Below are 24,226 nucleotides of genomic sequence, written 5' to 3'. Positions count from 1 at the left end.
GCAATATGAACAAGTGGTATATCAGTATGAGTAAGGTTTGTATCAAAGCCTAATATTTTTGTAAAATATACAGTGACCTAACTAAGGACTTGAAAGCTGGGGAAATCAGAGGTACTTCATACAGGTAGGATCCTTCTGTGCTAGAAGACTCTGCCTCTGCAAGGAGCTACGTGTCCTCCATTCCTATCAACTGCAGTGAGGGCTGTGGCTGCTCCTCCCTCCCTAGATTGAAGCCTAAAATTATCAATTAGGAAAACAAATGTGGGTACTAGACATCTTTTTGTGAGTGTCAGTTCAGCAATCACTTTATTACAAGTAATTTTAGTATTGAATGTAGTGCAATTTTGGTAATTTAGCAAAGTACAATGATGGATTAAAGTGCTTGGTGATAGATGCTTATTTCACCTTCTGAAACACAATTATTATGCACTTTACTCAATAATAGTATCTTGTTCCAACTAAAATACACGTTGTGTAATTCTTTAAGCCATAGAATCATAGCAATTAGAGAGGGAAATGGCTGATTAGGTCACTTATTCCAGCCTGTTGCCAGCCCATGATTGCTCCCTGCCCTGTATCAGCTAGAGTTTTCCCCAAACTCCTTTCTTTTACATGTTTTAGTGATATCCATTAAAAAAAAAAAAAAAGAAACTTCAGCCACAGTTGAAAGATTCAGCCTTTTACTGCAGAAAAGCCTGTATATTTGCAGTGGGAAGAGTGAGGGGTTTTCACCTCCTCCTTACAGCAGATGGCTGAAATACCAGAATGCTCTTCAGTGATCCTTCTTCATGGAAGCAGCTTTGCCGAAAAAATTTCCCAGTTTCCCTTCTAAATTAAATGTATAAGTCCTGCTTTTTAGTCTGGAATTCCTCTAACTACTTTTTGCCTAATGACAGCTTAATATTTAGCATTTGCTAAAACATAAACAGAAATAAAAATGAGACTGAGTGAAATTTAACTCAAGAAAAGCCACCGTTCCTGACCTGTACTGGCAGAGGGATAGTTGGGATGTGATTTCTACTGCTCTTTTTAGGGAGCTCAGCTGTACAAGCCATCTCACTGCTCTGAAGACCAGGGCTCTCTCTACTGTCATATGCTGGATGCCCCTTACCACATCCCAGTCAGGGGGACTGAGTAGACACCAAGAGCCTAGCATTTTATTACATGTACAGACACACCTGCCTGCAAGTCCTGTGGAAACAGCACTTCTGGTGCTGGCCTTGTGCCTTCTCTGTGTTTATCCTTGGGTAGTATCCTTGAGAGCAGGTGCAACCTATGGAAACAGCACATTTTAAATAAGTAAAAGAGAACGTCTTGAGAAAGGAAGCTTTCAATATGAACTCGTGTGAACAGCCAGGCAGAAAAAACCGTGCTGTGAGGCTGAGCTCTTCCAAACGTTGAAGAGACAGACCAGTGGGTAGCTGCATGTGCAGATGACACCCCAACAGTGTGGCCATCTCTGCAAAATGTTGCCCAGCTGTGGATTGCCCAGGCTTGGCAGGGCCAGTAGTGTCCTCAGGGTTTGCCATGCAGCCAGCTGGGGCAGAGGGCATGATGTTCAGACACAGGATATGACAACCTCTCCCATCATGGATAAGCTCAACTAGTGATTAAAAAAGAAAGAAATGAGTGATTCTTCTGGACAACTCAACCAAGCAAGCAGAGCCAGAACATCTAACATCCATCCACAAGCCCAGTCCTCACTCCATTATCCAGCTTAGGAGGTGGCTTACTCTACATGTTACTGGAGTAAACAGACATCTCCCAGGGTAAAACACTCTTCTGTGCAAGCAGGTATTAAGCTCAGCCCCATGATGTCCTTTCCCCCTATATCTTACTAGCTCCCTGAGCCTTCCTGCCTGGTGATCCTCCACTAAGGTTATCCTGCAACTGAGCTGCACACAGGAACAGGAGTACAAAGACGCATAGGTACAACTGACCCAAAATTAAATACCAAACTACTTCTATTAAATTTCAGAGGTTCTGAGGCTTCAGCCACAGAGTGAATGCCTGTGAATCTGGAGACTGGGGAGAAAAAATTCCCTGGTGCAACTGTCGGGTGCCATTCAGCTCCAGCCATGAAATCACAACATTTACTTTGTAGGGCTGTGCCTGTGTCTTGTCAGAGGCACGGCCTCTCACAGCACAGGAACAGGCTCTGTTCCCAGCTCTACCACAGACTTCCCGCATCTGTCTGGAAAAAAATCACTGAGAAGCACATCTGAAAAAATGTTACACGCTCAGATCCAGACATTTGATCTAACACCTGGCCTAGCTCTCAGCAGCACTGGACACTGCAAACACTGTTGGCTTCAACTGGGGCACTTGTAAAATCCAGACCTGATGGGCAGTGGGGACGGAGGGAACATCTGCTTCTTCACTGCACTACACAAAGTTCACACTAAGGTACCTTTTCAACAGAGCTGTGTACAAGTCAAACCAGTTAAACCAGTGAACAGTTGGTCTTTGTTCTGCATACATGCCAGAACATTAAAAACTCTCACAGTTTGGCACCAGAAAGACAGAGACCCAAAGCTAGTGACTGTGTTTGGAAACAGGAGACATAAACTCTTTTAGTTCTGTTTTCCCACGTGTAAACAGAGGATGCCAATTTCTGCCCGGTACTTAGGACTCCCAGGCATTTGGAAAGCACTGAGGGCATCCCATAGATGACATAAAAGCTGCTTGCAGTACTTCTTGCTTCATCTGTTTTTAAAAAGTTAGTGAGGTGCTGGCTGGACACTATTATATTTGCTGTGTCAAGCACAGAACAAGATAATGTTGCGCACACTATAAAACAAATTACTGCTGAGCATGCTGAACGCAGGAGTTGCTTTTTGACATTTCATTTAGTGCATTATATTCTGTCCTAGACAAAGAACAAGTGTGTGGAAATAGCTGAACACTGGAGATAGCTTTAAAAGAAGAGAAATATACAGTTTCAGAAGTGTTTCTCTGCCTTGCCATGTTTTTTTGCTCTCGGCTCTCCCTGTACAAGAGGAGGAATTCAAGTGTGACAGTGTTTGCATTTACAGGTACCTTGTTGGAGCAGCACACCTGTGTTGCATGACCACTATCTACAGCAGAGCTGAACATGCTGCTCTGCAGCATGGTCTGTAAGGAACAAGCACCTCATGCTCCAACAGGTATCAGTGGTCTGGATGTGTCACCTCAGCTAAGAGGCAGAAACACACTGGTTATTCACTGCCAATCAGTCCTGATGCAGTGATTTTGCTGCCATCCCAGGAGCTGTATGTTCCACTGCAAGAAACCTGGGAATGGGTTTGATGGGCAGTGTCTGCTGCTGTGGGGAGAACAGCAATCTCAGACCCTCTGCGTGAGGGCAACCACGGGCAGCAAGGACATTGCGAGCAAGCTTGTCACTCCCCATCTCCTCAGGGGGGAGTCAGGCACTACAAGGCCCTCACTGTCACACTCCACCAAGTCTGCTGGGACATGTCATGGCCAGGGATCACTCTTCATCAGGGCTTTTTCAAATAAGCAAAAAAAAGTGAAATGTCAAATAAAACTGAGTAAGAAAAGAAAAGTGGCATCTTGTGTTCTTCTTATCTCCTTCATTCCCAGGAGTCTCTGATGCCTTAAAAGAGTGGCAACCTTTCTGAAAGCAAACCTTTTTGATAAATGATGCGGTTATTTATTTTGCAGAAAGTTGAAATTTGTCTTGATGCCATTTTCAAGTAACACAGCATCTAACAAAGAGAATCATAGGTGATTTACTGCATGGCACTCCATTTGTCTCAGGGGAAGAAAGACCCTGTTTGAAACTCTCAGGATTTGCACCTGTAATTCTACTGAACCAAAGGCTTTGGAACCTGAGGTTCAGCAGTTTTCCCCCTCAAGATAAGACTAGGTTTTCCTGTTCCCCATGAATCACCACAACCTTGCAGACTGCTGTGGAACATGAATTGCCTACTACACAATGCCAGCATCTGTACATCCCATAAGCAAAAGGTGACCAGTGTGATTGTGCAGCCATTCATGCCACCAACCACTCCTGCTAGTGCTCCCAGATTGGATGTTGAGGATTGGGGAATGAGATCTTGCATATGGGATGCATCCTGTGTTCTCAATGCTCCACACTTGCAAGCTGCTCCACTGTTTATGTCCACTGCAGCTTCTCCCGGGGCACCTGACAAGCAGAGGTATTTTCCTTGCCTAAAACTCCAGCTTTGCCTCATGCTAGGGCATGCTTTAATGATTTACCAGGAGAAATACATGTGCATTCAGAAGTAACTGCATGGGCCACAAGTGTCATCCCAGATTTCCATGATTTTAACTAGAAGATGACAAACTTGGAGCTGATCTGGAAGTCCGGCTTAACCTAAATCCCCTCTGCCCACCCCAGGACTCTGGCACTTGTCCTGCAGCTGAAAACGCAAATGCAGAGACAAATGCAATCTTTACAGCCTGGATCAGCACTTTGCCTCCTCCGGGAAGCGTGACCCCATCGTCTGACTGTTGGTTCTGATGCAACAGCCAGTCATTGCACCAGTGAGGACCTCAGACAGCCCCAGGGCTGCACTGTCATTGCGAGATAAACACACTGAATTGCTCAATAGATCCTATGATGATCTGAGGGTGGAAGGACAGCACTTTCATATGCTGCTCTGTTGACTATCACACCCATGTGTGAGGCTAAAGGGCTACTGTTCCTTGGGACATGGCAGCTGTCCTTGAGGAAGTGACCCTGAGCCATGACACCATCCTCGTGCTGCCAGGGAAGGCTGGCTCTGGACTCCCAGATACTCCCCCAGCCAGTGGCAGTATGAATTGTGGCAGCGAGCTGAGCACAGAAAAAGCACTCCGGGGTTTCCAAGGAGAGAAACAAGCAGTTGTTGACAGCATTTTCCCCAAGTGTTACCCAAATCTGCAACAAGTTGTAACAGGCTTGTCATAAATTTGTGCTGCCAAACTCTCTCTGGAAGAATCTCTCCTGACACCCAGGAGGGCAGACCTCCCTCCCTGGAAAGGAGGGGAAGAAGGCGGCTGAGGTGGGTAACCAGATACTTCTTCACTGTCTCTTCTCTCTGCGTGTGCTCAAAGCAGCCTGCCATGGGCACGTCTTCGGAGGTCGGACACCATGGGAGAGTGGCTGCCTGCCAGGCAGGCTGTGAGAGCTGGGCTCTCTGCCTGAGACAAGGCCAGGAGGAAGGAGAGGCCATCTCCTGCCCTGGGTGATAAACCTCTGGCTTTTTCTCAGCTCCCTTTGTGAGCAGTTCAGCCATACCACCTATGCTGTGCTTCACAGGCCCTCTCTGTAGACCCAGAAAACCCATGTTCTAACCCTAGGGATAAGTGCTGCCCTCACACACAGCTAGGAGAACAACTGTCTTCATCCTGCCTGCAGGTTGTTTTAAAGATCACAAGTTCACCCCAAACAGCCTTGGAAGTGGGAAAGAGAGACCAGACAGGTTGTACAAGGTTTTACTCTACAAGAGAAGGAGCAGGTCATAGTTAGAGCACAGGACAGGGAATTAGGACATCCAGGGTAGGATCTCTGCTGACAGACTGGGCAGCCCAGCAGGCATGGTGACAACCCACATCTGTGGAAGCTTGATCCTGCTTAGCTCAAAACCTCTCTGCTGAGGTCTCCTGTGCTGTGCTGATGCTGTCACGCTGGCATAATGTGTCTGTGGGGGATCTGCAAAACAGCTCTGAGAAAGACTAATTTTTCCCACCAACTGCTCCACTTTTTACAGCCAAGCTGTAGTAGAACAAGGAATAACCAAAGAAACGTAGTTAGCTCCCAGGAGATTTTCAGCTGGAGGGAAATGACAATGTCTTGCGACAAGAAGAGGACATTCAGGCCAAGCAGAGCACCCAGATCAGCTCCCAGATGTTTCAGAGAAAAGCATCCAAACCACACCTGAACTGCAGTGTGGAAACAACTTGCAAAATGCAATCAGAGACCAACTAGCCCATGCACACAGGCTGCCAGACAGGTGCCAGCAGCATCACTACCCTCTCCCCTCTCCGTTGTTACCATCTGCCAAACAGGAGAGCAAGAATGTGGACACCTATATCTGCCAACCCATAAACGTGGGATCGGAGCAAGCTGCTGTGAGATACGTGTACCTGCCCCGCCCTTGGTTCCCAGCACTGCCCACAGCAGAGCCAAACCAGAGTATGCTGGTTACTGACAGGGTTTTAGCAACAGGAAGAATTAGCAGAGAAGCTTTTGTGGCCTTGGATCTTAATGAGATTCATTTCCAAAGAAGCCCAGGGTCTCACTGCAGTTTCCAAGCAGAAAGGAATCACCTGAGGGCTTTGAAAGGGAAAGAAGAGGTACTTCATTAGCGCTACAAGAGCAGAGCTCGGCAGGAAGGGAAGGCAGAGAGTTGAGCCCAGGCCACTCTACATGGCAGGGCAGGGTTTTGCTCCACCTGTGGTATGGATGTTCAAGTATGCTGGATTCCATGTTAAAGGAATACACTCTTATGCACATTCTTCTATAAGTAAGTGAGATGCCACTTAAAGATCACAATGAAACTGGCCTCTCTGTGATTCTCTAGGAGTAAAATCAGATTTGAAACTATAGTAATTTAAGAAAAAAAAAAAAAGAATTGCTGTTTAGACTGCACATAGCCTGGGATCTGGTTTCAGAGGCTTTGCAGGGACATTCCGTGCCACTTCCAAGGACTTGTTAAAAAATACTTCATACCATCAGAGTTCTGTGGGATTTTTTTTCTTGCTAGTCCTGCAGGCTACCATGGAGAAATTCACTAGCAGGATTTCTGTAGGACTCTGACTCACACAGGAACTTTTATTACTGCTTTTAAATATTTGACTGCCTTTTGGCTGCTGGCAGAAAAGTTATTAAATGTTTTACCAGACGTGGCCAGAAACTCTTTATAAAAACATCTTGGCCTGGCATAAAACATATGTCTCTACTTATCTCTGTAGCATGTGCTCAAAGCTCTCACATGTCCCCTGTCAGTGGAAGAAACTTGGGACCTTTATGTTTCTAGGCTGTAGATAAACAGAGCATCCAATGTCCTGTGCTTATGTGAGTATATCTCCTGGCATGCAAATAGTCCTGCTGCAGTGAGCAAGATGCATCAAATTTGCAGGACTGAAGAGGACAAGGCCCTGGTACAGACTCGAGATCACGGTTCATATTCACAGCTCTGTGGCCTGATCCTGCCTGGAACTGTCTACTCAACCATTTAACCCTTACTCAAGGGATTAAATTGAGTGAGGAGCTCTTACTCTTGCAAGTAATTAATGTCACTAGGTTTGGTGGCATTTTCAGTACTGTGTGACATGTTGTTTCTTTGCTCAAAGCCCTTTCCCCTCCATCATGGTTTTTTCTCCTTTTATCTTCCTCATTCAGATTAAGAGGAAACAAAGAAAAAGCATCCCACAAACCAGAGCAGAGAACTCCATCCCAGTGCTGCATGGAAGAAAGCAGGAATAAAATATTGCTGCCTGTTTCTGCTTTTACAACAGCAGCGAATCAGAATGTTCTGCTAAAGGGTCTGTTCATCAGAAGGACTTGCGTCTGATCATTTTGTCATGTGTTACAGTGATCAAAAACAGTGTGTTTTCACTAATTGTGCCTGCTGCTTACCTGCTTAGGTAAGCTGTGCTTCAGGAAAGTAGCAAATGCTGCTTCAACTTTTCTGCATCCTTCTGTGGGCATCCTGTAGCTGAATGAAGCTGCGCAGGGATAAACACAGTGGGTAAGGCAAAGGAGAGAGGATCTGAGTTATCAGGGGCAGAGCAGACTGGAAGCAGTCCCATTCCTACCGCATGGGGTGGGGATACAGCTCGACCGTCCCCCACTTTACAGAGGTTACCTCTAAAAGGACCAGTGTGTTGCTGCTATTCTGTGCTGCTATCCACACAGCCTCGGCAGCTCAGGTTTGCTGGGGAGTTTGTGCTCAAGCAGACAGGCTGCTCTGGGTGCCTTTCTAAGCTGGCAGCAGCGCTGGAGTGCAGCAGCTCGGAGCTAGCTCAGGGCTGTCCCTGCGGGCTTCGCTGGAGGCAGATCTGGCGTGTTACACAGCTGTCAGCGAGGCTGAACTCCGCTGTAATGCAGGGGAGACTCGGGCCCAGCCTCTGACCTGCACCACTGCACTGCAGATTAACCTCAAATTCCCACATGTCAGTGACTTCTGCTGGGGTGTAGATGGCACGGTCGGGCCCCGCCAGGCAGGAAGCGCAGAGTGACCATCTGAGGATTCCAAAAGGGTGCCCTCCTGGGTGTGAGCCCTCTCTGCTCCCAGCCACGTGTGCCCTGCACCCACGCACACTTTCACTACTCCATCCACACATCGCTCTGTGCGTTGTGCCCTATCACCAACACCCACGCAGACCCACGGGGGCGAGCAGGCATCCTCCGAACGGGAGGAGCAGGATGGGTTTCGTTTGCAGGCTTCTTCCTCCCACAGGTCCGCAAGCGCTGGGAGCAGCCCCGGGTGTCCCGGAGGTCCGGGCAGGGCAGAGCCCGCACTAGCAAGGGCCGCTGGTGCCCCCTGTTGTCACAAGAACGTATAGGAGTTGCTGGGAGCACGAGTGGGACGTGCCACCCGCGACGGGCACAGGGCACCCGTCTCTTTGTGCTGCGGGTGTTGGGACACGGCTGAGCCTGGCAGAGCCCAGGGAACAGCCCGGGCTGGCTGCAGTAAGAGCTCAGTGGGTTTGCACCCACACAGGGCAAGAACAGCTGCTTCTCGCTCAACTCTTTCACCTCCTTTCTGCGCCAGCCAGGGAGTCTCAGTGCATCCCTAAGTAGATGCCTTCCTAAGTACTTAGAAAGATGCGTCTGCAACAATCCATGAAAATCATGTCGAGATTTCCCAACTAAATAGTACCCCAGCAAAAGAATCTGTTTTTCTTTAAAGAAAAAAAAAAAAAGAGTGCAGAATTGCGGTGGGCGAGGGCTGATGGCTCAATACCTGCTGTGGCACCGAGTCATCTCTGCAGAGGGCAGGGTTCAGCCCTTGCTGCCCAGCTCAGGGAAAAACTGCTAATTCACACATCGCTTCTCTCCATGCGATGTACCAGCATGTTCCAACACCGACTGCTCCGAGCATTTCCCAGACTTGGGCACAGGATCACACTGAGTACTTGCAGGGCTGGAAGTGCTGCTAGGAGTGACACAGTGACTTGGGATTTGCTTATAATCTTGGCCCAGAGACCCACATTGTGGGATCTGCAGCCTATGGCCCCAAAAGACACGTCTGACACACCAGCATACAGCACAACTTCCCCCCATCCTCTTGAGGGGCAGCATGACTCATACCAGCCTCCAAGCAACAGCAGAGCCCTGGGCATCATTCAAGCATAAGGTTTTGGACTCTGGGAAGCCAGGTTGCAGCCTCCCACCTCATTCCCAGACACAGCAGGATGCTTACATTCCCTACTCACCTTCTAATAGAAGCCCAGCCCTGCTGAACAGGCATCTGTGTGTCCTGGAGAGTCCTCAGGCTCAGATACATTTCAAGGCTTGCAGACGATATGATGATACAGCCATCATCTTAAAAATTAATATATGAAAACACAGTTTTAACTGGAGCAGACAGATTTGACTCTGTTCAGAGCAGAACAGACATAAGCAAGAAGTGGCTGGTTTCCACATCCACAGCAATGGTCAGCTGTAATTTGTGTGCACATCACAAGGCAGGACTAGTTAATTATTATTTTAATACTAATTTATTTAGCATCTATCACAAAAAAAACCTCCTTATGGTCTACATATTTTTTAATAACTAAGTCTTAGCATTAATTGTTATCAGAAATGGAAGAAAAATTGCTATCTGGTCAACTCAGTTGAAATTTTACACTCTGTGAATTATCTCTGGAAAGATGTAATTTCTCCATATTTGTTATTAAAAACAGCTGCAACAATTACAGCCTGTGATTCCTGACTCCTTGCTAATACTGCAGCTCAGGAGTTTAGATGTAGCAGTTATGTGCTGTATTTCTACTGTTTGGGATGGTAGTAATGACATACAGGAAATTTCTCCTAAAAAATTGCATTGCTTCCTTTAAATCCCACAAACACACCTGCCTCCAGAGGCCTCAACATGAATATTGGTGGAAACTACAGGCTAAGGAGTGACAGCCACAGCTGGGCCAACTCACAAAGCTCTGAGAATGAATATCAATCAAACACTGGGCAGTGTTGTGCCTTAAGCAGAGATGACCCTCCCTAGGAGTAAAAGTCGTCTCTGAGAGGACAGCAGGACTCTGTTTTTCACCAAAGGAAAGTTTTCACACAGGCTGTCTGAAACTCTGCACCATTGCTTGATCAGGCAGTCACAGAGCAGAAATGCAAGGTAATACAGTGATCTGACCTGTTCTCTGGGTTCTCACAAGCATGATTGAGAGCAGACCTTACACTTGCCATGCCAGACTGGACCCCAGCCCTGCATGGAGCTCCCTGCAGACAGAGCCTCTCTGTGTGGGCAGCACTGCTCGCAGTGGAGGCAAGCACTGCCAGCCTGTACAGCCTGTCCTAGGAACTCCTGGATCAGTGCTGTCTATTTTATTTAACAATCCCATTTCCTTTTCCTGAATTTCTGGAAAGAGCGTGGCATAGATCCAGGTTTTTCTCCCTAAAGTACAGCCTACATATGGAGATAAAAACATTCAGAAAGGAATTGGCCACACTAATTGACTGAACACCTCCAGCAGCGCTGAGAGATGCTCAAGCAGCAGAACAAGGTGAGGAGCTTCACACCTTCTCCTGTAACCGCAGACAGTCTGTTTCCAGTGCCAGGTATGTTTGTTTGTGCATTGTCTCCCTCAGCTGCCCCTATCACTCTGTATTGATCCACTGGAGGCAGGGGCTGCCAGGCCAGACAGGGCTCCCGCACGCAGAGGGATAACAAGTTTTAGGAAGGATTGATTTCATGACAAAAGCCATGTAGGAGCACGGCATGCACAGTGCTCTGCCTGCTGTAGACCACACAGATATGCAGGACTCCTTGCAGTGGCCTCAATATTATTTAGACCAAGTAAATGTTAATATAATAAATAACAAGTAGCTTAATTGCGTTTTGAAGATAGGCCTGATCTTGTAACAAAACCTTTGTGGACACCCCAGTGCATCTGCATAAATCAGGCAGGACCAGGCAAAATGCTATAAGGATCCCATTGTGTTACAATAACATCTTCAGGATGCTTATGATTCCATCTGGATCCACATCTCTGGAAAGTGCTTTGGCAATATCCCCTCCGAAGGGCTCACTGAAATAATTTACAGAGGGAAGATGAGAGAGGAGAGCAAACCCCTGGCTAGAACAGTGCAAAGAAGGACCCAAGCTCGTCTTTCATGGTCAAGGTTGCTCTTTGGTTCATTTAAAATTTCTCAGTCCGAGGGAGCTGGGATCCAGAAGGCTCAGGGGGATTTATTGATACATATAAATATCTGCAGTGAGGGTGTAAACAGGACAGAGCCAGGCTCTTCTCAGTGATGCCCAGGGAAAGGACCACAGGCAATGGCACAGACTGAAACTCAGGTTAAGCATAAGAAAATACATATTTACTGTGAGGGTGGCCAGATACTGGTGCAGGTTGCCCAGAGAGGTTGTGAAACCTCCATCCTTGGAAGTATTTGAAACCCAGCTGGACACAGTACTGGGTGACCTGCTCTAGTTGACTGTGCTGTAATCAGAGGTGTGGAATAGACAATCTTGAAAAGTACCTCTGACCTCAACTATCACATGATTCTATGAGTAGAGATCAAGATTAGAATTAATAGAAAATAAAAATATCACAAAAGATTGAAAGAAGCTGTTGAATGAGGCATGCCACAAGTACTTCAGTGGATGCTTAAGTGAAATGTCCTTTGCTTACAGATGTTATAAATGCACTGTGCTTTTTTGCATCCCGAAGGCCAAACAGGGACCAAAGGGAAGCCAAAAAAAGGAAGCTGGTGGTCATCAGGATTAGTGCTTTCACTTGTCAGACTACTTTCTTTCTGAATGGGAGAGCCAAACTAAGCCATTGCTAAAAATATATTTTTAGGATGATCTTAAAATTTTTTAAATTTTATTTTAAAATAAATTTTATTTATTGTTTTATTTTAAAATATAACCTTTGGTCAGTGCAGTTTATTCAGATTGACCCTGTATTTCTCCTGGAAAGTAGGATTTATACTCAGACTCAACATTTTTCCTGGCTTTTAGATGCACAAATTAAACACACAGTAAAACTAGATATGTCTCCCCATGGCAGGTAGAGAAAAGCAAAGAATTCTTGGTATTTTAATCACCCCATGAAGATCAATAGATGATTTTATGCTTTTTTGTGGAGAAAGACAGGACAGGGGAAAAAAATCACATATATTGATTCTCAGGCATCAGTGAAATGAGTAATAGGGTGAAATGTCCTACGTAAGTTCTTTGCAGGTCTTGTGAAAGCTGCCTGCCAAGGAAATGTGGCTGTGCATGTAGGTTGTGATTATGCTAAAGAGGCACTAAATTAGTACATTACATGCCCCATTTAGCACTACTGTGCAAAATCTGAGAGTGCTAATACATTTTGTTTCTAGGGTCAAGAATCATTAAAGAATGGATTCATGGTCATTCATTAGCCAGGAAATTAAAGTTTGACAGCTGCTTTTCAGTTCTGATTTCTCTTAAATGGCAGTATTATATTAGGAGGGTTTTTTTCCTTTTTTTTTTTTTTTTAAACCTCTGAGGCTGTAGAAAGGTGTGTGTCATCCCTAAAGCACAGTATCCCCAAGCCATCCAGCCAGACTTTCTTCATAGAGTGCTATATGGCTTTGGGGATTAATTACAGGAAATGCTGCTCTGTGCTACCTAGAGTGGTTTCTTGCTCAGCTGCATGGTTGTAAATGATCCGGGTTTGGAGCTGTAATCCCGCTCGGTTTGCATTACAGAGGAATTCTACATTGTGCAAGTAGAAACAGGGCCCTGCAGTCCTCTGTGGGCCACCAGGCTCAGGAGGGCAAATGGCAGGTGTGTGTTTGGAGAGGGCAAATGTGTGTTTGGAGAGAATGAACCTCTTCATTAAAACAAAATGAGCAAGTAAACCAGCAGTCTTCTCAACTCTCAGTAGGGCTCAAGGTAGAAGAAACCCTGCTTGCCCACTAAGGTAGGCATGTAACATAGGGCTCAGGGGAAGTCCTCAGTAACCCCAACAAAATTCCTTGGATTAGGGTCTCTGATCTGCAAAAGCCTCTGCACGTGAGACGCCTCCCTGAGCTCAATGGTACAACTCACGTGACTACATGGCACAGACACAAGTGTTTGCCAAACTTCCATCCAGCTGACAAGATGTGTAGTCCAAAGCAGAGATTAGCTGACACTTAGGATGGCTTTGTTCCCTGCTCTGTATCGGCAGCCACTGCAAATATATAAGCAGTCATTCCTCTTTTCTGTTTTCCAGTTTGGTTCTATGAAATTTATATCACTAGAAAGGGTCTTGCTTGCTCCACACAACAACCATCCTAATGAGAGCCATGTTTTACCCCTCCAGTGCTGTTCTTCCCGGCATGCCTCAAAGCATTTCATACACTACAGCCAACATCTGAGCACCCTAAGTGTCCTATGGAGCTAACCCTGATTTTCTGTGTGAACTGAACTAGGTTCATGCTGATCTCTCTGAAGAACTAGTACCAATCTCTGTAAAAAAGCAGCTCTGAAATGGCAGCTTTGCATGGGAGAAAAGCTTAACGATGGAGGAAAAAAAAGTTACTCTCAGAAAAAAAGCAAAACAAAACAAAAACCCCAGCGCCTGGAGCATTCTATTGATCGGAGCCCACAGACTGCCTTTGATTAATAATCTCTGCATCAATACTGCAACTGATATAATATCCAAATATATTGCATTAAAAATGCCAATATCCAGTTGAATTGATCTGGTTATTTGTACTACAAGAGGCACTCAGTTCCAGTAAGAAGAACAGTGATATGACCAACTGTATGGCTACACAGCAGAACTTAGAAAAACATAGCAAAAACAGTTATTTCACATTGCACTCACCATAAAACAGTCTCTTCAAATAACTCCATAAAATTACAAGGTACATCTGAAAAACTAGGACACTTAAAGAGCAGAAACAGACTAAATTCAATAATTTATTCATTAGATATCATTTCCTTCTTTATAAATTTGTAGAATCGAAAGATCATATTTATAATGATAAAGCATTGCTCAGTTCTAAGGATCATGTGCTCTTTGATAAAATTTATGCTGAATGCATTTCCCTTTTGCTGAAATGCAGAGAGCTGAGCAGCAGCCAGCTCTCCAGAGCTGTCCCCAGAGAGCAGAGCAGCAGCCAAGGAGCACTAGCAGTCTGACTTCAGATTTAAGTGCTTTACCCAGTCCTGTATCAGAGGTCTTCCCCAGGATGGTGTGCCTCTATCCTCAAGGATTATTCAGTTGCTGGAGCATTAAATAACTTGCTTTTAGTGTGCTCCCAGCCCAAGGGTGACACGATGCTGAAGCTGGGCCTCAAGGTTATTCTGGTTAGAAGGAGGTCAGTGGAGATCCTGCCTCTGCAGGATGTGATCCCAGGCTGCCTTCAGTGGGCACCTCGGAGCCTTCATGGTGTGCAATGTTTCTTGGACCCATGAAATTATTTCCACAAAATGCAGCTGATGGTCTGCCATAACCAAGTGACACCAGGAGCTGCAGCCATTCTGAGAACACAGGAGTACCCAGAGAACACTCAAATACCCAGATCCTCAAACCAAACCACACACGCAGCTGACATGCAGCTGACATGCAGCTTTGGTGCTGGCAGCCTAGACAGTGCTTTTTCAGTCCCTGCTCAACTTCTAGTTGTATTTGCTAGTACAGTCACAACTGAGCAGAGATGGGGACCCAGACAGCCCTGCTGTGCTGGGACCAGCCAGCACAGCCCCACGGTCAGGTACCCTTGTTATGCCCTTTCCTCTTGCTGCTTTCTGCCACTAGACCCAACACAGCCATCCCGCTCCGACAGCATCTCTGGGCTATGTCTCACAATGCTGGCAATTATTCTCTTGCCAGGCTGTGAAAAACCAACTCTAATTAGTGTTTTCTGGAGAAAACCCCTCCCCACCACCCTAGAAAAGATACAGCAGGAGGCAGATGTGCAAGCACAAGGTGGTGGGGCAGAGAGGAGGGTTCTTGAAAATACTCCAGGAGTCTCCTGGGCCAAGTGTTATCTCCTGCTTCCTTTGAGAGCCCACAAGAGACAGCCTTCCCAAAGCAACCTCTGAGGTGGCCTGTTCAGCTTTTGTCTCCCTCAGCAAAAAAATTTCTGCCCCAGCGGCTCCGAACAAGGCTTCCATTAACTCCGTCCCCGCGAGGGCAGCACGTGGGACAAAAAGCCCAACACTGTGTCCCGGCCCTCAGACAAGCCTGGAAACAAACGTTGCAGGAATTTGTCAGAATAAAATCACCCGCTCGGTGTCACTGCATAAATTTACCTACCTCAGTGCCTATTCAGGGCCCTTCCAAAAGGGCAATATTAACAGAGAGAGATCGGACACCATCTCTATAGCAACACCAACACGGAAAAGTTATGGTTTCCCCAGCAAAGGGGATGCCTGTTTTAGCTGCACCATAGACTAAAGTCTATGGGTTAGTCCTGATTTTAAAAACAATTCCCCTTCGACTTACTTCTGTTCTTTGTGATAAAAATTATTTAAGGAACAAGAGCAGAGCAACCTGAGTGGAAAGAGAGTGATTGGAGGAAGCCCAGCACAAAAGGGATGCAGCAGAGTGAGGGCATGTAGTGGCTGCAACACACACATCTGTCAACAACTTAAATCACCAGCACGCTGCTGTGGGGAGCTTGCAGGCAGGGATAGCTTTTCTGGTGCTATTAGACTCACAGCAAATCCAAGGGCACAAAATTATCTGATGCCATACCTGAAAACTAGGATAAAAAGCATAAATCAGAATTCCAGTTTTCATTGAATCAGTAATCACCAATTTCCCTTCAAAGAAAGTTCCTGAAATTAAACGAAGTGCCTTTAAGGCAAGAAGAGCAAAGAAAGCTGCTAGAGAGCATGAGCTGGAGGAGGAAAGTGGGACTCATTGAAATGAGAGCTTGATCCTGCAGAGGATATTAAAACCAATCTAGCCAATCTAAAACAATCTAGCCTTTAAATCACTCTAAATCTGCTGTATGTGAGGTAGAAATTAATGAGGATTTAGTTATACCCCAAACTGGATGAGCACAATGTTTGTGCATACAGAGATGTGAGCCTGTGAGCAGTGTCTGGATGACTAATGGGAACAAACATGAGAAACAGTGTCATTTGGGGAAACCAGCCCACGCAGGATTACCCCTTGCAGAGCCAGCAGCAACCCAATCTGCATGCTTTTTATGCTGGTGGCATGATCCAACCCGTAGGCTCTGGTAATGCTTTCAGATGCTTTGGAAAGCATTCCATACACTTGGAAGGTTGGGTCTCAGGTGATGAATTTCTAAATTTAATATGCAAGAAGCAGTTTTGGAAAGTAGGTGATCCAGCAGCACTGCAGACACTCTCACTTCATGAATTTTGACAATTTACGACATTGATCTGCATTAAAACTAAATGAGAAAGCTTGAAATAGCCCCATAATTATGCTGCAGAGAAGCCTTAGATGACCTTCCATTAACACCTGCTCTGCACTAAATGCTGAGCATCAATTCACACCAAGATGAAAACTCGGCTTGTAGCTGGGTGTGACAGTGTTCAGCACCTCATGGCTACCCTGACTGCAGATTTGTCCTTCTGCACACCAGTATCCTAGTGAAGGTATCCTGAGTAAAGGGGGAGGCTCAATAAGTTCTGCTAGAGAGGGCTTTGGATGGACATCTGGAGGAAAGACCCTAAAGTGCATAGCTGAGCTGTGGCTTTATACATGACTTTCTCCCACTAAAGTAAAGATTTCTGGAACTATCATAACCTGCTTGGGGCTAGTCTGCCTGTCCAAACTCCAGCTGCAGAGCAAACTTGTCCAGCTGAAATGCCATTAGAAATATTAATGTTTAGCAAATGCATTTAAGTCCTGGGAAGGAAGGAGCTAAGTCAGTTCAGATAAATAAGGGGAAGTCTACTTCTAAGTCATATTTGTACAGTTGCCTTTCAAGTATGCTTGCCAATAATATGTACGGTGGAATGGCTTCAACAAGTAGAAAAGATAAATTGCAATATATTCACACCTGATAGTTTGACTAGGAACACCATGCAGAGGTGCTTTCTCTTCTCTGTGGTTCCTTTCTCTCACAGATACTCAAGATTCCTCCCTCTGCTTGCTCACCCACCCTTCCCAGGTCCATGGGCTTTTCCAGTTCCATAGCACTGGGCCCAGCATCAGCAAGCTTCTTGCCTGGAGCTCTAGGATTCCTCAAGGAGAGAGAGTGGAACAGGTAGGAGAACACAGCAATGGAACCCCCCACTGCATGGCTCGTAAGATCTCTTATCCATGACCAATACACAATCACAGTTCATAACAGAAAATAGCTCCCTCCAGACACCTGCCAAAAACTTTTAGAGACCAGTACAGTCATAAGAGATGTTCCCTTCTTGGTCCCTGTTTCTGCCCTGTCAGATTTACTGGATAACCTTTTCTGCAAAGTGATTCTCTCAGTCCCAATGGTAAGAAATATTTAGAGGCTGATGCTGCATGTGATAAACAGCACAACCCTTGGCAGCAGTAAACCAGACCCTTCTGAGCTGTGACCACAGCTTCTCCTTGTTAAGCTCTTTATGTCATTAAGTGGCCCCACCGGGAACAGCAGAAAGCACAACTGGGAACATTAATGAAGATCTACAGCATTACAAGAAAAAGCTCAATGAATCAATGCCTCGTGCCTTATTCCCATGGCTGTGACCTGTCCCCATTAGTAACAGGAGAGGGTCTGAAACGGGAGAGACCTCCCCTTCTCCTCTTTCTCCCTTGAGAGGTCTGTACTGCTCAGCACTGATAGATGCTTGCAGGCAACAGAGGTGACTCTGGCTGACTTGTTGCCCTCATGTATCCCTTATGTCAGTCCAAACACCCAAATGGTGCAGACTCCAGCAGCTGGGACCAGCACTGGCTCTGTCACGCATCTCCTCTGTCAGCTGGCAGCAGCTATGTTCACTGCAAAAACAAACACCCACCTTCTCTTGTAACAAAAATGTGCACAAGGGCTCAAAAGTGCAGCCAGCAGAAAATATGAGGCAGAAAGGGAGGATTAGGAGATTTTTAGGCTGCTTTAGGAAAACCCCAAAAGCATGCATAAAACAGCAGCTTGCTGAGCAGAGAAGCAGCTCTTACGTCCCGAAAGGAAGATCTGAGGCACACGTTCAACCATAGGAGCCCAGGTGCATGCCCAGAGGATTATAAAAGGGCTTTACACCTGCCCACGTTCACTCCCAGCTGGGTTCATACTCTGATCAAATAGCTCAAGCAGTGGGAGGGATTGGGTGGTGGAAGGGGTCAGGGGGATGAAGCTTTGTGACCGTTGCAAAGTGATTAACGCAGACCCGCATCAGACACAGCCATGAGTGGTTGTACTCTGTGAACAACACCAGCATCTCCTGTCTAGGTCCTCTGTCCTGCTGCGCAGCCCTGGGGAATGAGAAGTGCTTGAGAGATTCCTACACCCACAAGGACTGTCTGTGGGAACAGGTGTATGCCTTTCTGCACTGGGTTGCACCATAGGAACATATGGGTTTCTATCTGCAGGAATGAAGAATGATGAAAAACTTGGAAACTTGATCACATTTTGCTGATATTTCCTGTACACCCTTGGCAAATAAAGCAGCAACCCTCAGTTGCTCAATTATATTAAATTCCTTACTTAGGGTTGTTCAGCCACAGGATAGGGAGATACATGCCTGCACCTATCCATGGCACAAAAGCAGCTCCAAGGCTGCCTGCAGGGAATTATTCTGCAGCACAGACCCTGGTTTCCCTTGCTGTCCTTAGTACCTAGTATCATACTTTCTTCGAGAGTAGCGGCAAGGACTATATGAAATTAATTGATTTTGCATTTCTTTGCAAGGGATTTTTTTGTAGAGGCAGGAGTCCCTTCTTCAGCAATGGTAATATGAGAGCTCAGTGTTCACTCAGGACAGCATTGAGGGCAAACAGCAGTAATAAGGCTTATACTGAGGGTAGATCAAAGGATCTCTGGAGCTCTAGAGCTTTCTAGGAGGCTTGGCAGAAATTTTTACAGCACACTGGTCACAGGTCTGGGACACCGATGATGATGCTCACACTGGTACCAATCAATCCCATCCACCTTTCCCTGAGACACTACTTTCTTGCAAAAAGGATTACCAACACCAGTTGTCTGTGGAAAGGAAGAAACCAAACTCATGGATTTGTCTGAGCTCCCTGTGAGTATGTCAGGAAGTCACAGCTTTCCCTTCCTAGGCCTGCTTTGCTCCTCATAAAAAAAAGGGGACTTGGGTTTTGTGGCTTCCTTGTGAGCCTGCTTACCCCTCCCACTAAGGCAACAATTTATCTGTGAAAAGACTTCAACACTTCTCTCTTTTGCCTTTCTTTAGGCACAAACCACATCTCCTGCTCTCTCCAAACCCTTCTCCACCTCACCAGCCCATCGGTGTCTCTTCTTCCTCCAGGTTTCTCCTCTTGGCCCTCATGGGTGACCAGCACCACTGAGTCAGTCTTGATATGAGCAGGATGTATTCCTGACCCAGTGTTACTGACACAGTGGCCATGTCTGTTCCTTGCAAGAGAGCTTTCCCCAGGTCACCTCCTGGTGACTTGCATGGCCAGTATCAGGGAGCTGCAGCGAGGGGCTGTCTGGTACCACACCAACTTTTATCCAAGTGACCGTGATGGGCTCATTCAGACCTTGCCACCAGGCAATTTAACCTCAGGGATTTAAAACTTTAGAGAGTGTCAGCCAGATAGTAACTTGTCCTCAGATTGGAAAATCCCAGAAGAGGACAGTGCAAAGCAACTCCCTTCAGCAGACAGCAGCCCCCAGTCCAAGAGGGCCACAAATCTCCCTAGAAAGAGAGGACATAGAAAGGATTTAATCTATTTTGGCCTTTTTTCTGGAAAGCACAATGAAAGAGCATGTTAGCAACAGCTCACAGCAAAATCTGCCTTTCACAGCACTACAGTGACCAGTGGCATTAGCAGTGGCTGCTCTGCCTCTTCATAAATACTTCAAGAGCAAAGTGCAACTCCAGGTCCCAGAGTCCAGTTCCAGCTCATGCTGCCTCATTATCTTCTCAGTCTTGTTTAGTCTTTGTCTCTAATGTAGATGGTAAACTCTCAGGGGCAGTGACCATGACTCAGTTCACTTAGTGCCAGACAACTGCTGGAGCTTGGTTAATGATGAGACAATTCCCATGGGCCCATTGTCTTAAGTGGGAGTTTTGGCTAAGTGAAGACTTCTGGGATTTGCCCAATAATAAGTCAGTAATTCAGGATGCACTTAAAGACACATTCAATGCGCCTTTGCAGCAACATCCTTGGGAAGTGAGCATTTGTACTCCAGACCACAACTGCGAGGAAGTCTAATATTAATTAGGAAGCAAACTCAAGGGCCCTGAATAAGCCCTTATAACAAAAGATCTTTTATTGAATAACTGTAGAGGAGTGCAAAGCCAAAGTTTTCATGCCAAAGTGACAATAAATGAACTGCAATTAATGCCTTTAAGGCCAGTCTGTAAATTCAATCTTAGCTTAAACAAAACAAGGAGCTTCTACAAGCATCTTTTAAAAACAGTAAGAGGAAAAAAGAATGAATATAAACCTAAATAAAATACACAGGTTGATTCAACCTGTTTCAGCTGATGAACGGCATGGTACTTGTTCTGTGTCAAAGTGACACTTGACCTCTATATATCTTCTTAATGAAGTCAGCAGAGAAAGACACCCAGTGAGCCTTTGTAACACTGCAAGCAAGTTGCAAGCTGGGCTTCACTAATGGGAGCTGTCACTTGGTTTTTTCCAGGTCACAAACTAAGAAGAGCAATTAAATCAAATTGGAGGCTGTACAGATTGGAGCAAGCCTCAATAGACCAGGTACCTAAATCATTAAAGACATAGTTCTTTTCCATGATAAATTGTTGAGGAGAGTGAAACATGCTGCTGGTCATTAATCTAGGCTAATCAGCTTGAAAGCTAGGTTGTTTTATTTAGTAATTAACTGGTTATTTGAAAAAAATGATACATGGCCTATAGAGCTGCCATCCAGCAGATAATAATGCAGAGCAGTGGGGAATCTCTTGAGGGCAATTCATGCCTTTTCAATTATAGCCATTGGCAAACTCTGAAAAATGGCTCTAGGTTTGTATTGACATGTAGGAAAGAAACACACTCCAAGCAGCATAGCAGGCATCTTGTGCATGCTGGTAATTGCTCTGGCCTGCCCCTTACACAGACCATGCTAAAGCAAACCAAACATTTTGTTGGAGTCTTTCCCATCCCTTCAATTTAGAGTTATTGTTTGTCAGACTCTTCTTCTGGAATTGGGGGAAAAGAGCTGCTGTGTGTTGATAGCCAGCTCTGCAGTAAAGGGGGTCCTGGCCTACTCTTTTACAGGTGGGGGCTGCATGTCCCCACACCAATGCACAGTAACCAGTCTGGACTTCTCCAGAAGAGCTCCACAGGGTCCCCGACTGGCTGAGACCAAATGCAATTTAGGCAAAGAAGCTGAAGCCTAATGCCTGGGGAAGCTGCTGAGAAGGGACACCAGTTGATCAATTCTTGCTGTCTTTGTGCTGCACTGAGAAAGTATCTTTGCAAGAACGTGCTGTAGGGACAGTGTGGTTCCCCTGAGAGGAACCAGCCAGTCCCACCTGCCAGTGGAAGGTCAGTGTCTCCCAGTCCCAGCCACAGCTACAACAAAGTTTTTTCACACTCAGCCCTTCCAATCATTTTGCACAGGAGCACCTAACTCCTTTGCTCCAGCCATGGATGTATAAAGAGTTTTCATTTGCTGACAGAGACAGGTCTTTTAGCATTACCAGTAATTGCTTCCAGGTGTCCACAAAAAGTCACTCAAATGTAGGGATCACGTAAGCAAACCACATATCCCCAGAATATTTTTTGTCCTTTGTTAAGTACAAAGGACAGGAGAGTGGTTAAAATTCTGCTAGTAAAAAGCCTCTGGACATAGAAGAAAATCTCCATTAAGTTATATTGAATACATAGACAACAGCCCTGGCTCAAAAAGCTCCTAACCACGAGTTGCTGGCAGACCACACTGGAGTATCATGCACACTTGTCCTGTTTTTCACTCTACCCTAGGCATGTGCTGCTGGCAAAAGTTGGAAAGAGGATACTGAGCTACCCAGACCAGTGGTCTGGTGCAGCATGACTGCTCTTTTGTTAGGTATGTCCTCTCTTCTAAGATTCAGGGGAAAAGAAACGTATGGCTGACACAGCAGCAATAAGGATCCAGGCTGGAGGGAAAGGCAGTACCCTTATTAGCTGGGTAAGCACTGTGCAGATGGATGGGCTTGTTGCTCAGTCACTGTATCTAACCAACTGTACTTAAAAAAATATTTCCTCTTTTGAGAGCCTTTGATGGAGATTTTGGAGGCAGGAGGAGAAAAGAAAGAGCCTACTCAGTGAGGCAGGAAGCAGCATCCACCACAGAGAAACAGCATCCACCATATACACAAAGCTTGCAAACACAGGCCATGCAGGGTTATTAAACCTGGTTGTGGGGGTCAGGAGAGCTCCTGAGCCAGTAACATCCCACAGAGCAAGCAAAGCAAGTTCCAACCAGCTTAAAAAAGCACCCGCTAATGAAAAAACTTTACCAGGAAAGCAGATCACATCAAGGCCACACAGAAGCCTCAGATCCTTTAAGCTGCACTTTGAAGACCAGTGGTGACAGACTGACAGATAAAGGCAAGGTCACAGGCCATCGAGACCCCCTCCAACACACCGTGCAGCTGAGTTGGAAAAAAGAAGAAAAATCATTGTTGCTATTTGACTAAACATTATAAACTAAAAAAAGCTGAATATCTCTGATTAGGAGAATTCCAAGGGCTTACAATCCTTGCCACTTGGGGTCCAATTTTTCTCTCTTTCATTATGGGCATTAGGTTTTGGACAATACCATGGCTACAGAGGGCATATGTTAAGTTAGTCTAAGCCAGCACCACGCGAACCTTTGCACCCTGTAGGTTACTTTGCCGAATATTTCTGTCTCCAAATGAGCTGTAAAGGTTGCAGTTTTTCTGGCAGCAGCCAGCACAGCTCCCATTAACACGTTTCACAAGTATAATTTTCAACAGTATTAATAATTGTCCTCATAAAAGTCCATGAGAGGAACTTAATGGACTAGACTGTTTTATTTCCATGAAATTCCTGCTCTTTTAAAAGCTCTCCATGCCTGGATTTAATATTTTCTACTTTCAGACTCCTACCAACTGTTTCCAGGCATAAAGTTCCCTACTTCAAGTGTGCTAATGCCAAATGAAAAGCAAAGTGATTTAAAGTTCTGCCAGACCCTGCAAACTGTGTTGAAGAAGTCAAAGATGAAAGGGGTGCACCTGCCAGTCATCCTCAGATGACCAGTTTGAGACTTCAGGGAATCATTAGCTCTAAGCAAGGACTTTTTTGGCTGCACCAAAGACCTCATCAGCCTTCGGGAATGCTCACTGCAAGGCCTATCCCACAAGGGATGGCAACCAGCTGGATATGGCCACACAGATGTAAAATCATGATCCAGTTTCAGACCAGGAGCTTGGGCCAGGAGTCAGGTAGTAAAGGAGCAGCATCCAGGATTGCTGAGCTGATTTCTTTGGCTCATTCAGGCACTCTCAGTTTCCATCAGCAAAGCAGGGCACCATCTCTGCAGGCACCGAACACTCTGAGCGTTGAAATGCAACAGCACAAAGTATCCTGGTGGAAGCTGGGAGTGTCTGCTTAGAAACCAGCTGCAATACCTGGGCTTAGGGCAGTAGGGAACAGAATAACTACCCTCTAAGTTCAACATCCAGTCATAATTAACACAAAACAAATACAATTCAAGACAACACCTAATTCAGCAGATTAAAGGGCAGAATGAGATCTCAGAGCTGGAAACTATAGCACAAACTTAGTCAAAATAAGGTGGTAATGGTCATTGACTGAAACAAACTTAGAAAACTTATCTGGTGACAAGATCCATTACAGAGGATTGTTACATCAGGCCTCGATGTTTATCGCAGGTCTCTTTTAGCCCAGCAGAATTTAGAAGTTTGGTGCAGGTGATCACAGAGACCCATTCTGGTCTTACCACCTAGAAACACCAAGCAGTAGGAATTGAAACACCTGT

The 24,226-nt window shown here is 45.7% G+C and overlaps 1 long non-coding RNA gene across 1 annotated transcript in view; it reads right to left on the bottom strand.

Annotated features, from left to right (window-relative positions):
- LOC116791977 overlaps positions 1-22,884 on the bottom strand; it is a 28,112-nt gene extending 5,228 nt beyond the window's left edge. The window contains exons 1-2 of the long non-coding RNA XR_004358922.1: positions 22,722-22,884; positions 7,592-7,680 (exon numbers count right to left, since the gene is read on the bottom strand). This is a non-coding gene — a long non-coding RNA (uncharacterized LOC116791977). The remainder of the gene's footprint in view (positions 1-7,591; positions 7,681-22,721) is intronic.
- Positions 22,885-24,226: the final 1,342 nt, after the last annotated feature.

Source organism: Chiroxiphia lanceolata, chromosome 10 (genome assembly GCF_009829145.1).
Source record: "Chiroxiphia lanceolata isolate bChiLan1 chromosome 10, bChiLan1.pri, whole genome shotgun sequence".
NCBI classification, from domain to species: Eukaryota; Metazoa; Chordata; class Aves; order Passeriformes; family Pipridae; genus Chiroxiphia; species Chiroxiphia lanceolata.
The sequence above is the reverse complement of the archived record's forward strand: the minus strand, read 5'-3'. Positions and strand labels throughout refer to the sequence as shown.